The following is a 13902-nucleotide window of genomic DNA, read 5'->3' on the forward strand; positions in this document are numbered from 1 at the left end:
AAGACATTGGAACCCTTCTTCTTTTTCAGAGTTACATATAACTTAGCATTTTTTACTTTGAAAGTTAGGCAAGCATTGTTCCTCACAAGTTCAGCCCTGCTCATGTACCAAGTTGAGAATGCTGCTTTGGAGGACTCCAGACTTGAAAATTGCAAAAAAGATATTACCAAAGGGTAGCGTGGCCGAGCGGTCTAAGGCGCTGGATTAAGGCTCCAGTCTCTGCGGAGGCGTGGGTTCGAATCCCACCGCTGCCAAGCATTGTTTTAAGGAGATGGCAGAAGAATTCTTATACCTAATCACTCTCAACAACGGTGCCTGACCCAAGGCTGAAGAGCAGTTATTCGCATGATGGTAGCAGAGAGCCATGCTACGATGCCATTTGCAAATGCTCATACCTGGCTTTGTTCTTAGGCGACATTGAAGACCCTGCAGTGTTTTGATAACAGGCAGGAAATGATGCATCTTTCCTCTTCTGACAGAAGACAAATTCAGCTTCTTCTACAAGAATGTCAGCAAATACAGTCTTCCTGTGGTAGCGTGTCTGAGTGGTCTAAGGCACTGGATTTAGGCTCCAGTCTCTGAGAAGGCATGGGATCGAATGCTGCCAGCTGGTAACTTTACAATGATTCTTGCCTTTGTGTTCTCTTGAAAACCCTCTCTTCCAGTACAGATGACGGGAAACAATTTGAAAAAGACATTGGAACCCTTCTTCTTTTTCAGAGTTACATATAACTTAGCATTTTTTACTTTGAAAGTTAGGCAAGCATTGTTCCTCACAAGTTCAGCCCTGCTCATGTACCAAGTTGAGAATGCTGCTTTGGAGGACTCCAGACTTGAAAATTGCAAAAAAGATATTACCAAAGGGTAGCGTGGCCGAGCGGTCTAAGGCGCTGGATTAAGGCTCCAGTCTCTGCGGAGGCGTGGGTTCGAATCCCACCGCTGCCAAGCATTGTTTTAAGGAGATGGCAGAAGAATTCTTATACCTAATCACTCTCAACAACGGTGCCTGACCCAAGGCTGAAGAGCAGTTATTCGCATGATGGTAGCAGAGAGCCATGCTACGATGCCATTTGCAAATGCTCATACCTGGCTTTGTTCTTAGGCGACATTGAAGACCCTGCAGTGTTTTGATAACAGGCAGGAAATGATGCATCTTTCCTCTTCTGACAGAAGACAAATTCAGCTTCTTCTACAAGAATGTCAGCAAATACAGTCTTCCTGTGGTAGCGTGTCTGAGTGGTCTAAGGCACTGGATTTAGGCTCCAGTCTCTGAGAAGGCATGGGATCGAATGCTGCCAGCTGGTAACTTTACAATGATTCTTGCCTTTGTGTTCTCTTGAAAACCCTCTCTTCCAGTACAGATGACGGGAAACAATTTGAAAAAGACATTGGAACCCTTCTTCTTTTTCAGAGTTACATATAGCTTAGCATTTTTTACTTTGAAAGTTAGGCAAGCATTGTTCCTCACAAGTTCAGCCCTGCTCATGTACCAAGTTGAGAATGCTGCTTTGGAGGACTCCAGACTTGAAAATTGCAAAAAAGATATTACCAAAGGGTAGCGTGGCCGAGCGGTCTAAGGCGCTGGATTAAGGCTCCAGTCTCTGCGGAGGCGTGGGTTCGAATCCCACCGCTGCCAAGCATTGTTTTAAGGAGATGGCAGAAGAATTCTTATACCTAATCACTCTCAACAACGGTGCCTGACCCAAGGCTGAAGAGCAGTTATTCGCATGATGGTAGCAGAGAGCCATGCTACGATGCCATTTGCAAATGCTCATACCTGGCTTTGTTCTTAGGCGACATTGAAGACCCTGCAGTGTTTTGATAACAGGCAGGAAATGATGCATCTTTCCTCTTCTGACAGAAGACAAATTCAGCTTCTTCTACAAGAATGTCAGCAAATACAGTCTTCCTGTGGTAGCGTGTCTGAGTGGTCTAAGGCACTGGATTTAGGCTCCAGTCTCTGAGAAGGCATGGGATCGAATGCTGCCAGCTGGTAACTTTACAATGATTCTTGCCTTTGTGTTCTCTTGAAAACCCTCTCTTCCAGTACAGATGACGGGAAACAATTTGAAAAAGACATTGGAACCCTTCTTCTTTTTCAGAGTTACATATAGCTTAGCATTTTTTACTTTGAAAGTTAGGCAAGCATTGTTCCTCACAAGTTCAGCCCTGCTCATGTACCAAGTTGAGAATGCTGCTTTGGAGGACTCCAGACTTGAAAATTGCAAAAAAGAGATTACCACAGGGTAGCGTGGCCGAGCGGTCTAAGGCGCTGGATTAAGGCTCCAGTCTCTGCGGAGGCGTGGGTTCGAATCCCACCGCTGCCAAGCAGTTTTTTTGGAGATGGCAGAAGAATTCTTATACCTAATCACTCTCAACAACGGTGCCTGACCCAAGGCTGAAGAGCAGTTATTCGCATGATGGTAGCAGAGAGCCATGCTACGATGCCATTTGCAAATGCTCATACCTGGCTTTGTTCTTAGGCGACATTGAAGACCCTGCAGTGTTTTGATAACAGGCAGGAAATGATGCATCTTTCCTCTTCTGACAGAAGACAAATTCAGCTTCTTCTACAAGAATGTCAGCAAATACAGTCTTCCTGTGGTAGCGTGTCTGAGTGGTCTAAGGCACTGGATTTAGGCTCCAGTCTCTGAGAAGGCATGGGATCGAATGCTGCCAGCTGGTAACTTTACAATGATTCTTGCCTTTGTGTTCTCTTGAAAGCCCTCTCTTCCAGTACAGATGACGGGAAACAATTTGAAAAAGACATTGGAACCCTTCTTCTTTTTCAGAGTTACATATAACTTAGCATTTTTTACTTTGAAAGTTAGGCAAGCATTGTTCCTCACAAGTTCAGCCCTGCTCATGTACCAAGTTGAGAATGCTGCTTTGGAGGACTCCAGACTTGAAAATTGCAAAAAAGATATTACCAAAGGGTAGCGTGGCCGAGCGGTCTAAGGTGCTGGATTAAGGCTCCAGTCTCTGCGGAGGCGTGGGTTCGAATCCCACCGCTGCCAAGCATTGTTTTAAGGAGATGGCAGAAGAATTCTTATACCTAATCACTCTCAACAACGGTGCCTGACCCAAGGCTGAAGAGCAGTTATTCACATGATGGTAGCAGAGAGCCATGCTACGATGCCATTTGCAAATGCTCATACCTGGCTTTGTTCTTAGGCGACATTGAAGACCCTGCAGTGTTTTGATAACAGGCAGGAAATGATGCATCTTTCCTCTTCTGACAGAAGACAAATTCAGCTTCTTCTACAAGAATGTCATCAAATACAGTCTTCCTGTGGTAGCGTGTCTGAGTGGTCTAAGGCACTGGATTTAGGCTCCAGTCTCTGAGAAGGCATGGGATCGAATGCTGCCAGCTGGTAACTTTACAATGATTCTTGCCTTTGTGTTCTCTTGAAAACCCTCTCTTCCAGTACAGATGACGGGAAACAATTTGAAAAAGACATTGGAACCCTTCTTCTTTTTCAGAGTTACATATAGCTTAGCATTTTTTACTTTGAAAGTTAGGCAAGCATTGTTCCTCACAAGTTCAGCCCTGCTCATGTACCAAGTTGAGAATGCTGCTTTGGAGGACTCCAGACTTGAAAATTGCAAAAAAGATATTACCACAGGGTAGCGTGGCCGAGCGGTCTAAGGCGCTGGATTAAGGCTCCAGTCTCTGCGGAGGCGTGGGTTCGAATCCCACCGCTGCCAAGCAGTGTTTTTAGGAGATGGCAGAAGAATTCTTATACCTAATCACTCTCAACAACGGTGCCTGACCCAAGGCTGAAGAGCAGTTATTCGCATGATGGTAGCAGAGAGCCATGCTACGATGCCATTTGCAAATGCTCATACCTGGCTTTGTTCTTAGGCGACATTGAAGACCCTGCAGTGTTTTGATAACAGGCAGGAAATGATGCATCTTTCCTCTTCTGACAGAAGACAAATTCAGCTTCTTCTACAAGAATGTCAGCAAATACAGTCTTCCTGTGGTAGCGTGTCTGAGTGGTCTAAGGCACTGGATTTAGGCTCCAGTCTCTGAGAAGGCATGGGATCGAATGCTGCCAGCTGGTAACTTTACAATGATTCTTGCCTTTGTGTTCTCTTGAAAACCCTCTCTTCCAGTACAGATGACGGGAAACAATTTGAAAAAGACATTGGAACCCTTCTTCTTTTTCAGAGTTACATATAGCTTAGCATTTTTTACTTTGAAAGTTAGGCAAGCATTGTTCCTCACAAGTTCAGCCCTGCTCATGTACCAAGTTGAGAATGCTGCTTTGGAGGACTCCAGACTTGAAAATTGCAAAAAAGACATTACCAAAGGGTAGCGTGGCCGAGCGGTCTAAGGCGCTGGATTTAGGCTCCAGTCTCTGCGGAGGCGTGGGTTCGAATCCCACCGCTGCCAAGCAGAGTTTTTAAGAGATGGCAGAAGAATTCTTATACCTAATCACTCTCAACAATGGTGCCTGACCCAAGGCTGAAGAGCAGTCATTCGCATGATGGTAGCAGAGAGCCATGCCACGATGCCATTTGCAAATGCTCATACCTGGCTTTGTTCTTAGGCGACATTGAAGACCCTGCGGTGTTTTGATAACAGGCAGGAAATGATGCATCTTTCCTCTTCTGACAGAAGAAAAATTCACCTTCTTCCACAAGAATGTCAGCAAATGCAGTCTTCCTGTGGTAGCGTGTCTGAGTGGTCTAAGGCACTGGATTTAGGCCCCAGTCTCTGAGAAGGCATGGGATCGAATGCTGCCAGCTGGTAACTTTACAATGATTCTTGCCTTTGTGTTCTCTTGAAAACCCTCTCTTCCAGTACAGATGACGGGAAACAATTTGAAAAAGACATTGGAACCCTTCTTCTTTTTCAGAGTTACATATAGCTTAGCATTTTTTACTTTGAAAGTTAGGCAAGCATTGTTCCTCACAAGTTCAGCCCTGCTCATGTACCAAGTTGAGAATGCTGCTTTGGAGGACTCCAGACTTGAAAATTGCAAAAAAGAGATTACCACAGGGTAGCGTGGCCGAGCGGTCTAAGGTGCTGGATTAAGGCTCCAGTCTCTGCGGAGGCGTGGGTTCGAATCCCACCGCTGCCAAGCAGTTTTTTTGGAGATGGCAGAAGAATTCTTATACCTAATCACTCTCAACAACGGTGCCTGACCCAAGGCTGAAGAGCAGTTATTCGCATGATGGTAGCAGAGAGCCATGCTACGATGCCATTTGCAAATGCTCATACCTGGCTTTGTTCTTAGGCGACATTGAAGACCCTGCAGTGTTTTGATAACAGGCAGGAAATGATGCATCTTTCCTCTTCTGACAGAAGACAAATTCAGCTTCTTCTACAAGAATGTCAGCAAATACAGTCTTCCTGTGGTAGCGTGTCTGAGTGGTCTAAGGCACTGGATTTAGGCTCCAGTCTCTGAGAAGGCATGGGATCGAATGCTGCCAGCTGGTAACTTTACAATGATTCTTGCCTTTGTGTTCTCTTGAAAACCCTCTCTTCCAGTACAGATGACGGGAAACAATTTGAAAAAGACATTGGAACCCTTCTTCTTTTTCAGAGTTACATATAACTTAGCATTTTTTACTTTGAAAGTTAGGCAAGCATTGTTCCTCACAAGTTCAGCCCTGCTCATGTACCAAGTTGAGAATGCTGCTTTGGAGGACTCCAGACTTGAAAATTGCAAAAAAGATATTACCAAAGGGTAGCGTGGCCGAGCGGTCTAAGGCGCTGGATTAAGGCTCCAGTCTCTGCGGAGGCGTGGGTTCGAATCCCACCGCTGCCAAGCATTGTTTTTAGGAGATGGCAGAAGAATTCTTATACCTAATCACTCTCAACAACGGTGCCTGACCCAAGGCTGAAGAGCAGTTATTCGCATGATGGTAGCAGAGAGCCATGCTACGATGCCATTTGCAAATGCTCATACCTGGCTTTGTTCTTAGGCGACATTGAAGACCCTGCAGTGTTTTGATAACAGGCAGGAAATGATGCATCTTTCCTCTTCTGACAGAAGACAAATTCAGCTTCTTCTACAAGAATGTCAGCAAATACAGTCTTCCTGTGGTAGCGTGTCTGAGTGGTCTAAGGCACTGGATTTAGGCTCCAGTCTCTGAGAAGGCATGGGATCGAATGCTGCCAGCTGGTAACTTTACAATGATTCTTGCCTTTGTGTTCTCTTGAAAACCCTCTCTTCCAGTACAGATGACGGGAAACAATTTGAAAAAGACATTGGAACCCTTCTTCTTTTTCAGAGTTACATATAACTTAGCATTTTTTACTTTGAAAGTTAGGCAAGCATTGTTCCTCACAAGTTCAGCCCTGCTCATGTACCAAGTTGAGAATGCTGCTTTGGAGGACTCCAGACTTGAAAATTGCAAAAAAGATATTACCAAAGGGTAGCGTGGCCGAGCGGTCTAAGGCGCTGGATTAAGGCTCCAGTCTCTGCGGAGGCGTGGGTTCGAATCCCACCGCTGCCAAGCATTGTTTTTAGGAGATGGCAGAACAATTCTTATACCTAATCACTCTCAACAACGGTGCCTGACCCAAGGCTGAAGAGCAGTTATTCGCATGATGGTAGCAGAGAGCCATGCTACGATGCCATTTGCAAATGCTCATACCTGGCTTTGTTCTTAGGCGACATTGAAGACCCTGCAGTGTTTTGATAACAGGCAGGAAATGATGCATCTTTCCTCTTCTGACAGAAGACAAATTCAGCTTCTTCTACAAGAATGTCAGCAAATACAGTCTTCCTGTGGTAGCGTGTCTGAGTGGTCTAAGGCACTGGATTTAGGCTCCAGTCTCTGAGAAGGCATGGGATCGAATGCTGCCAGCTGGTAACTTTACAATGATTCTTGCCTTTGTGTTCTCTTGAAAACCCTCTCTTCCAGTACAGATGACGGGAAACAATTTGAAAAAGACATTGGAACCCTTCTTCTTTTTCAGAGTTACATATAGCTTAGCATTTTTTACTTTGAAAGTTAGGCAAGCATTGTTCCTCACAAGTTCAGCCCTGCTCATGTACCAAGTTGAGAATGCTGCTTTGGAGGACTCCAGACTTGAAAATTGCAAAAAAGAGATTACCACAGGGTAGCGTGGCCGAGCGGTCTAAGGCGCTGGATTAAGGCTCCAGTCTCTGCGGAGGCGTGGGTTCGAATCCCACCGCTGCCAAGCAGTTTTTTTGGAGATGGCAGAAGAATTCTTATACCTAATCACTCTCAACAACGGTGCCTGACCCAAGGCTGAAGAGCAGTTATTCGCATGATGGTAGCAGAGAGCCATGCTACGATGCCATTTGCAAATGCTCATACCTGGCTTTGTTCTTAGGCGACATTGAAGACCCTGCAGTGTTTTGATAACAGGCAGGAAATGATGCATCTTTCCTCTTCTGACAGAAGACAAATTCAGCTTCTTCTACAAGAATGTCAGCAAATACAGTCTTCCTGTGGTAGCGTGTCTGAGTGGTCTAAGGCACTGGATTTAGGCTCCAGTCTCTGAGAAGGCATGGGATCGAATGCTGCCAGCTGGTAACTTTACAATGATTCTTGCCTTTGTGTTCTCTTGAAAACCCTCTCTTCCAGTACAGATGACGGGAAACAATTTGAAAAAGACATTGGAACCCTTCTTCTTTTTCAGAGTTACATATAGCTTAGCATTTTTTACTTTGAAAGTTAGGCAAGCATTGTTCCTCACAAGTTCAGCCCTGCTCATGTACCAAGTTGAGAATGCTGCTTTGGAGGACTCCAGACTTGAAAATTGCAAAAAAGACATTACCAAAGGGTAGCGTGGCCGAGCGGTCTAAGGCGCTGGATTTAGGCTCCAGTCTCTGCGGAGGCGTGGGTTCGAATCCCACCGCTGCCAAGCAGTGTTTTTAAGAGATGGCAGAAGAATTCTTATACCTAATCACTCTCAACAATGGTGCCTGACCCAAGGCTGAAGAGCAGTCATTCGCATGATGGTAGCAGAGAGCCATGCCACGATGCCATTTGCAAATGCTCATACCTGGCTTTGTTCTTAGGCGACATTGAAGACCCTGCGGTGTTTTGATAACAGGCAGGAAATGATGCATCTTTCCTCTTCTGACAGAAGAAAAATTCACCTTCTTCCACAAGAATGTCAGCAAATGCAGTCTTCCTGTGGTAGCGTGTCTGAGTGGTCTAAGGCACTGGATTTAGGCCCCAGTCTCTGAGAAGGCATGGGATCGAATGCTGCCAGCTGGTAACTTTACAATGATTCTTGCCTTTGTGTTCTCTTGAAAACCCTCTCTTCCAGTACAGATGACGGGAAACAATTTGAAAAAGACATTGGAACCCTTCTTCTTTTTCAGAGTTACATATAGCTTAGCATTTTTTACTTTGAAAGTTAGGCAAGCATTGTTCCTCACAAGTTCAGCCCTGCTCATGTACCAAGTTGAGAATGCTGCTTTGGAGGACTCCAGACTTGAAAATTGCAAAAAAGAGATTACCACAGGGTAGCGTGGCCGAGCGGTCTAAGGCGCTGGATTAAGGCTCCAGTCTCTGCGGAGGCGTGGGTTCGAATCCCACCGCTGCCAAGCAGTTTTTTTGGAGATGGCAGAAGAATTCTTATACCTAATCACTCTCAACAACGGTGCCTGACCCAAGGCTGAAGAGCAGTTATTCGCATGATGGTAGCAGAGAGCCATGCTACGATGCCATTTGCAAATGCTCATACCTGGCTTTGTTCTTAGGCGACATTGAAGACCCTGCAGTGTTTTGATAACAGGCAGGAAATGATGCATCTTTCCTCTTCTGACAGAAGACAAATTCAGCTTCTTCTACAAGAATGTCAGCAAATACAGTCTTCCTGTGGTAGCGTGTCTGAGTGGTCTAAGGCACTGGATTTAGGCTCCAGTCTCTGAGAAGGCATGGGATCGAATGCTGCCAGCTGGTAACTTTACAATGATTCTTGCCTTTGTGTTCTCTTGAAAACCCTCTCTTCCAGTACAGATGACGGGAAACAATTTGAAAAAGACATTGGAACCCTTCTTCTTTTTCAGAGTTACATATAACTTAGCATTTTTTACTTTGAAAGTTAGGCAAGCATTGTTCCTCACAAGTTCAGCCCTGCTCATGTACCAAGTTGAGAATGCTGCTTTGGAGGACTCCAGACTTGAAAATTGCAAAAAAGATATTACCAAAGGGTAGCGTGGCCGAGCGGTCTAAGGCGCTGGATTAAGGCTCCAGTCTCTGCGGAGGCGTGGGTTCGAATCCCACCGCTGCCAAGCATTGTTTTTAGGAGATGGCAGAACAATTCTTATACCTAATCACTCTCAACAACGGTGCCTGACCCAAGGCTGAAGAGCAGTTATTCGCATGATGGTAGCAGAGAGCCATGCCACGATGCCATTTGCAAATGCTCATACCTGGCTTTGTTCTTAGGCGACATTGAAGACCCTGCGGTGTTTTGATAACAGGCAGGAAATGATGCATCTTTCCTCTTCTGACAGAAGAAAAATTCACCTTCTTCCACAAGAATGTCAGCAAATGCAGTCTACCTGTGGTAGCGTGTCTGAGTGGTCTAAGGCACTGGATTTAGGCTCCAGTCTCTGAGAAGGCATGGGATCGAATGCTGCCAGCTGGTAACTTTACAATGATTCTTGCCTTTGTGTTCTCTTGAAAACCCTCTCTTCCAGTACAGATGACGGGAAACAATTTGAAAAAGACATTGGAACCCTTCTTCTTTTTCAGAGTTACATATAGCTTAGCATTTTTTACTTTGAAAGTTAGGCAAGCATTGTTCCTCACAAGTTCAGCCCTGCTCATGTACCAAGTTGAGAATGCTGCTTTGGAGGACTCCAGACTTGAAAATTGCAAAAAAGAGATTACCACAGGGTAGCTTGGCCGAGCGGTCTAAGGCGCTGGATTAAGGCTCCAGTTTCTGCGGAGGCGTGGGTTCGAATCCCACCGCTGCCAAGCAGTTTTTTTGGAGATGGCAGAAGAATTCTTATACCTAATCACTCTCAACAACGGTGCCTGACCCAAGGCTGAAGAGCAGTTATTCGCATGATGGTAGCAGAGAGCCATGCTACGATGCCATTTGCAAATGCTCATACCTGGCTTTGTTCTTAGGCGACATTGAAGACCCTGCAGTGTTTTGATAACAGGCAGGAAATGATGCATCTTTCCTCTTCTGACAGAAGACAAATTCAGCTTCTTCTACAAGAATGTCAGCAAATACAGTCTTCCTGTGGTAGCGTGTCTGAGTGGTCTAAGGCACTGGATTTAGGCTCCAGTCTCTGAGAAGGCATGGGATCGAATGCTGCCAGCTGGTAACTTTACAATGATTCTTGCCTTTGTGTTCTCTTGAAAACCCTCTCTTCCAGTACAGATGACGGGAAACAATTTGAAAAAGACATTGGAACCCTTCTTCTTTTTCAGAGTTACATATAACTTAGCATTTTTTACTTTGAAAGTTAGGCAAGCATTGTTCCTCACAAGTTCAGCCCTGCTCATGTACCAAGTTGAGAATGCTGCTTTGGAGGACTCCAGACTTGAAAATTGCAAAAAAGATATTACCAAAGGGTAGCGTGGCCGAGCGGTCTAAGGCGCTGGATTAAGGCTCCAGTCTCTGCGGAGGCGTGGGTTCGAATCCCACCGCTGCCAAGCATTGTTTTTAGGAGATGGCAGAACAATTCTTATACCTAATCACTCTCAACAATGGTGCCTGACCCAAGGCTGAAGAGCAGTCATTCGCATGATGGTAGCAGAGAGCCATGCCACGATGCCATTTGCAAATGCTCATACCTGGCTTTGTTCTTAGGCGACATTGAAGACCCTGCGGTGTTTTGATAACAGGCAGGAAATGATGCATCTTTCCTCTTCTGACAGAAGAAAAATTCACCTTCTTCCACAAGAATGTCAGCAAATGCAGTCTTCCTGTGGTAGCGTGTCTGAGTGGTCTAAGGCACTGGATTTAGGCCCCAGTCTCTGAGAAGGCATGGGATCGAATGCTGCCAGCTGGTAACTTTACAATGATTCTTGCCTTTGTGTTCTCTTGAAAACCCTCTCTTCCAGTACAGATGACGGGAAACAATTTGAAAAAGACATTGGAACCCTTCTTCTTTTTCAGAGTTACATATAGCTTAGCATTTTTTACTTTGAAAGTTAGGCAAGCATTGTTCCTCACAAGTTCAGCCCTGCTCATGTACCAAGTTGAGAATGCTGCTTTGGAGGACTCCAGACTTGAAAATTGCAAAAAAGAGATTACCACAGGGTAGCGTGGCCGAGCGGTCTAAGGCGCTGGATTAAGGCTCCAGTCTCTGCGGAGGCGTGGGTTCGAATCCCACCGCTGCCAAGCAGTTTTTTTGGAGATGGCAGAAGAATTCTTATACCTAATCACTCTCAACAACGGTGCCTGACCCAAGGCTGAAGAGCAGTTATTCGCATGATGGTAGCAGAGAGCCATGCTACGATGCCATTTGCAAATGCTCATACCTGGCTTTGTTCTTAGGCGACATTGAAGACCCTGCAGTGTTTTGATAACAGGCAGGAAATGATGCATCTTTCCTCTTCTGACAGAAGACAAATTCAGCTTCTTCTACAAGAATGTCAGCAAATACAGTCTTCCTGTGGTAGCGTGTCTGAGTGGTCTAAGGCACTGGATTTAGGCTCCAGTCTCTGAGAAGGCATGGGATCGAATGCTGCCAGCTGGTAACTTTACAATGATTCTTGCCTTTGTGTTCTCTTGAAAACCCTCTCTTCCAGTACAGATGACGGGAAACAATTTGAAAAAGACATTGGAACCCTTCTTCTTTTTCAGAGTTACATATAACTTAGCATTTTTTACTTTGAAAGTTAGGCAAGCATTGTTCCTCACAAGTTCAGCCCTGCTCATGTACCAAGTTGAGAATGCTGCTTTGGAGGACTCCAGACTTGAAAATTGCAAAAAAGATATTACCAAAGGGTAGCGTGGCCGAGCGGTCTAAGGCGCTGGATTAAGGCTCCAGTCTCTGCGGAGGCGTGGGTTCGAATCCCACCGCTGCCAAGCATTGTTTTTAGGAGATGGCAGAACAATTCTTATACCTAATCACTCTCAACAACGGTGCCTGACCCAAGGCTGAAGAGCAGTTATTCGCATGATGGTAGCAGAGAGCCATGCCACGATGCCATTTGCAAATGCTCATACCTGGCTTTGTTCTTAGGCGACATTGAAGACCCTGCGGTGTTTTGATAACAGGCAGGAAATGATGCATCTTTCCTCTTCTGACAGAAGAAAAATTCACCTTCTTCCACAAGAATGTCAGCAAATGCAGTCTACCTGTGGTAGCGTGTCTGAGTGGTCTAAGGCACTGGATTTAGGCTCCAGTCTCTGAGAAGGCATGGGATCGAATGCTGCCAGCTGGTAACTTTACAATGATTCTTGCCTTTGTGTTCTCTTGAAAACCCTCTCTTCCAGTACAGATGACGGGAAACAATTTGAAAAAGACATTGGAACCCTTCTTCTTTTTCAGAGTTACATATAGCTTAGCATTTTTTACTTTGAAAGTTAGGCAAGCATTGTTCCTCACAAGTTCAGCCCTGCTCATGTACCAAGTTGAGAATGCTGCTTTGGAGGACTCCAGACTTGAAAATTGCAAAAAAGAGATTACCACAGGGTAGCTTGGCCGAGCGGTCTAAGGCGCTGGATTAAGGCTCCAGTCTCTGCGGAGGCGTGGGTTCGAATCCCACCGCTGCCAAGCAGTTTTTTTGGAGATGGCAGAAGAATTCTTATACCTAATCACTCTCAACAACGGTGCCTGACCCAAGGCTGAAGAGCAGTTATTCGCATGATGGTAGCAGAGAGCCATGCTACGATGCCATTTGCAAATGCTCATACCTGGCTTTGTTCTTAGGCGACATTGAAGACCCTGCAGTGTTTTGATAACAGGCAGGAAATGATGCATCTTTCCTCTTCTGACAGAAGACAAATTCAGCTTCTTCTACAAGAATGTCAGCAAATACAGTCTTCCTGTGGTAGCGTGTCTGAGTGGTCTAAGGCACTGGATTTAGGCTCCAGTCTCTGAGAAGGCATGGGATCGAATGCTGCCAGCTGGTAACTTTACAATGATTCTTGCCTTTGTGTTCTCTTGAAAACCCTCTCTTCCAGTACAGATGACGGGAAACAATTTGAAAAAGACATTGGAACCCTTCTTCTTTTTCAGAGTTACATATAACTTAGCATTTTTTACTTTGAAAGTTAGGCAAGCATTGTTCCTCACAAGTTCAGCCCTGCTCATGTACCAAGTTGAGAATGCTGCTTTGGAGGACTCCAGACTTGAAAATTGCAAAAAAGATATTACCAAAGGGTAGCGTGGCCGAGCGGTCTAAGGCGCTGGATTAAGGCTCCAGTCTCTGCGGAGGCGTGGGTTCGAATCCCACCGCTGCCAAGCATTGTTTTTAGGAGATGGCAGAACAATTCTTATACCTAATCACTCTCAACAACGGTGCCTGACCCAAGGCTGAAGAGCAGTTATTCGCATGATGGTAGCAGAGAGCCATGCTACGATGCCATTTGCAAATGCTCATACCTGGCTTTGTTCTTAGGCGACATTGAAGACCCTGCAGTGTTTTGATAACAGGCAGGAAATGATGCATCTTTCCTCTTCTGACAGAAGACAAATTCAGCTTCTTCTACAAGAATGTCAGCAAATACAGTCTTCCTGTGGTAGCGTGTCTGAGTGGTCTAAGGCACTGGATTTAGGCTCCAGTCTCTGAGAAGGCATGGGATCGAATGCTGCCAGCTGGTAACTTTACAATGATTCTTGCCTTTGTGTTCTCTTGAAAACCCTCTCTTCCAGTACAGATGACGGGAAACAATTTGAAAAAGACATTGGAACCCTTCTTCTTTTTCAGAGTTACATATAGCTTAGCATTTTTTACTTTGAAAGTTAGGCAAGCATTGTTCCTCACAAG

General features: G+C 45.3%; 20 non-coding genes across 20 annotated transcripts; all 20 read left to right on the plus strand.

Annotated features, from left to right (window-relative positions):
- The first annotated feature begins 172 nt into the window (after positions 1–172).
- Positions 173–254, plus strand: trnal-aag (transfer RNA leucine (anticodon AAG)). The gene has a single exon. It is a non-coding gene; the product is annotated as a tRNA-Leu (tRNA).
- A 609-nt stretch (positions 255–863) lies between these two features.
- Positions 864–945, plus strand: trnal-aag (transfer RNA leucine (anticodon AAG)). Its single transcript has one exon. It is a non-coding gene; the product is annotated as a tRNA-Leu (tRNA).
- Positions 946–1554: 609 nt separating this feature from the next.
- trnal-aag (transfer RNA leucine (anticodon AAG)) lies at positions 1555–1636 on the plus strand. The gene has a single exon. It is a non-coding gene; the product is annotated as a tRNA-Leu (tRNA).
- A 609-nt stretch (positions 1637–2245) lies between these two features.
- On the plus strand, positions 2246–2327 carry trnal-aag (transfer RNA leucine (anticodon AAG)). Its single transcript has one exon. It is a non-coding gene; the product is annotated as a tRNA-Leu (tRNA).
- A 608-nt stretch (positions 2328–2935) lies between these two features.
- On the plus strand, positions 2936–3017 carry trnal-aag (transfer RNA leucine (anticodon AAG)). The gene has a single exon. It is a non-coding gene; the product is annotated as a tRNA-Leu (tRNA).
- A 609-nt stretch (positions 3018–3626) lies between these two features.
- trnal-aag (transfer RNA leucine (anticodon AAG)) lies at positions 3627–3708 on the plus strand. The gene has a single exon. It is a non-coding gene; the product is annotated as a tRNA-Leu (tRNA).
- Positions 3709–4317: 609 nt separating this feature from the next.
- On the plus strand, positions 4318–4399 carry trnal-uag (transfer RNA leucine (anticodon UAG)). Its single transcript has one exon. It is a non-coding gene; the product is annotated as a tRNA-Leu (tRNA).
- Positions 4400–5008: 609 nt separating this feature from the next.
- trnal-aag (transfer RNA leucine (anticodon AAG)) lies at positions 5009–5090 on the plus strand. The gene has a single exon. It is a non-coding gene; the product is annotated as a tRNA-Leu (tRNA).
- Positions 5091–5698: 608 nt separating this feature from the next.
- On the plus strand, positions 5699–5780 carry trnal-aag (transfer RNA leucine (anticodon AAG)). The gene has a single exon. It is a non-coding gene; the product is annotated as a tRNA-Leu (tRNA).
- Positions 5781–6389: 609 nt separating this feature from the next.
- On the plus strand, positions 6390–6471 carry trnal-aag (transfer RNA leucine (anticodon AAG)). The gene has a single exon. It is a non-coding gene; the product is annotated as a tRNA-Leu (tRNA).
- Positions 6472–7080: 609 nt separating this feature from the next.
- trnal-aag (transfer RNA leucine (anticodon AAG)) lies at positions 7081–7162 on the plus strand. Its single transcript has one exon. It is a non-coding gene; the product is annotated as a tRNA-Leu (tRNA).
- A 608-nt stretch (positions 7163–7770) lies between these two features.
- trnal-uag (transfer RNA leucine (anticodon UAG)) lies at positions 7771–7852 on the plus strand. Its single transcript has one exon. It is a non-coding gene; the product is annotated as a tRNA-Leu (tRNA).
- Positions 7853–8461: 609 nt separating this feature from the next.
- On the plus strand, positions 8462–8543 carry trnal-aag (transfer RNA leucine (anticodon AAG)). Its single transcript has one exon. It is a non-coding gene; the product is annotated as a tRNA-Leu (tRNA).
- Positions 8544–9151: 608 nt separating this feature from the next.
- Positions 9152–9233, plus strand: trnal-aag (transfer RNA leucine (anticodon AAG)). The gene has a single exon. It is a non-coding gene; the product is annotated as a tRNA-Leu (tRNA).
- Positions 9234–9842: 609 nt separating this feature from the next.
- On the plus strand, positions 9843–9924 carry trnal-aag (transfer RNA leucine (anticodon AAG)). The gene has a single exon. It is a non-coding gene; the product is annotated as a tRNA-Leu (tRNA).
- Positions 9925–10532: 608 nt separating this feature from the next.
- On the plus strand, positions 10533–10614 carry trnal-aag (transfer RNA leucine (anticodon AAG)). The gene has a single exon. It is a non-coding gene; the product is annotated as a tRNA-Leu (tRNA).
- Positions 10615–11223: 609 nt separating this feature from the next.
- Positions 11224–11305, plus strand: trnal-aag (transfer RNA leucine (anticodon AAG)). The gene has a single exon. It is a non-coding gene; the product is annotated as a tRNA-Leu (tRNA).
- Positions 11306–11913: 608 nt separating this feature from the next.
- trnal-aag (transfer RNA leucine (anticodon AAG)) lies at positions 11914–11995 on the plus strand. Its single transcript has one exon. It is a non-coding gene; the product is annotated as a tRNA-Leu (tRNA).
- Positions 11996–12604: 609 nt separating this feature from the next.
- Positions 12605–12686, plus strand: trnal-aag (transfer RNA leucine (anticodon AAG)). Its single transcript has one exon. It is a non-coding gene; the product is annotated as a tRNA-Leu (tRNA).
- Positions 12687–13294: 608 nt separating this feature from the next.
- trnal-aag (transfer RNA leucine (anticodon AAG)) lies at positions 13295–13376 on the plus strand. Its single transcript has one exon. It is a non-coding gene; the product is annotated as a tRNA-Leu (tRNA).
- The last annotated feature ends 526 nt before the right edge of the window (positions 13377–13902 follow it).

The sequence above is a fragment of the Brachyhypopomus gauderio genome, unplaced genomic scaffold (assembly GCF_052324685.1).
Source record: "Brachyhypopomus gauderio isolate BG-103 unplaced genomic scaffold, BGAUD_0.2 sc216, whole genome shotgun sequence".
Classification (NCBI taxonomy): domain Eukaryota; kingdom Metazoa; phylum Chordata; class Actinopteri; order Gymnotiformes; family Hypopomidae; genus Brachyhypopomus; species Brachyhypopomus gauderio.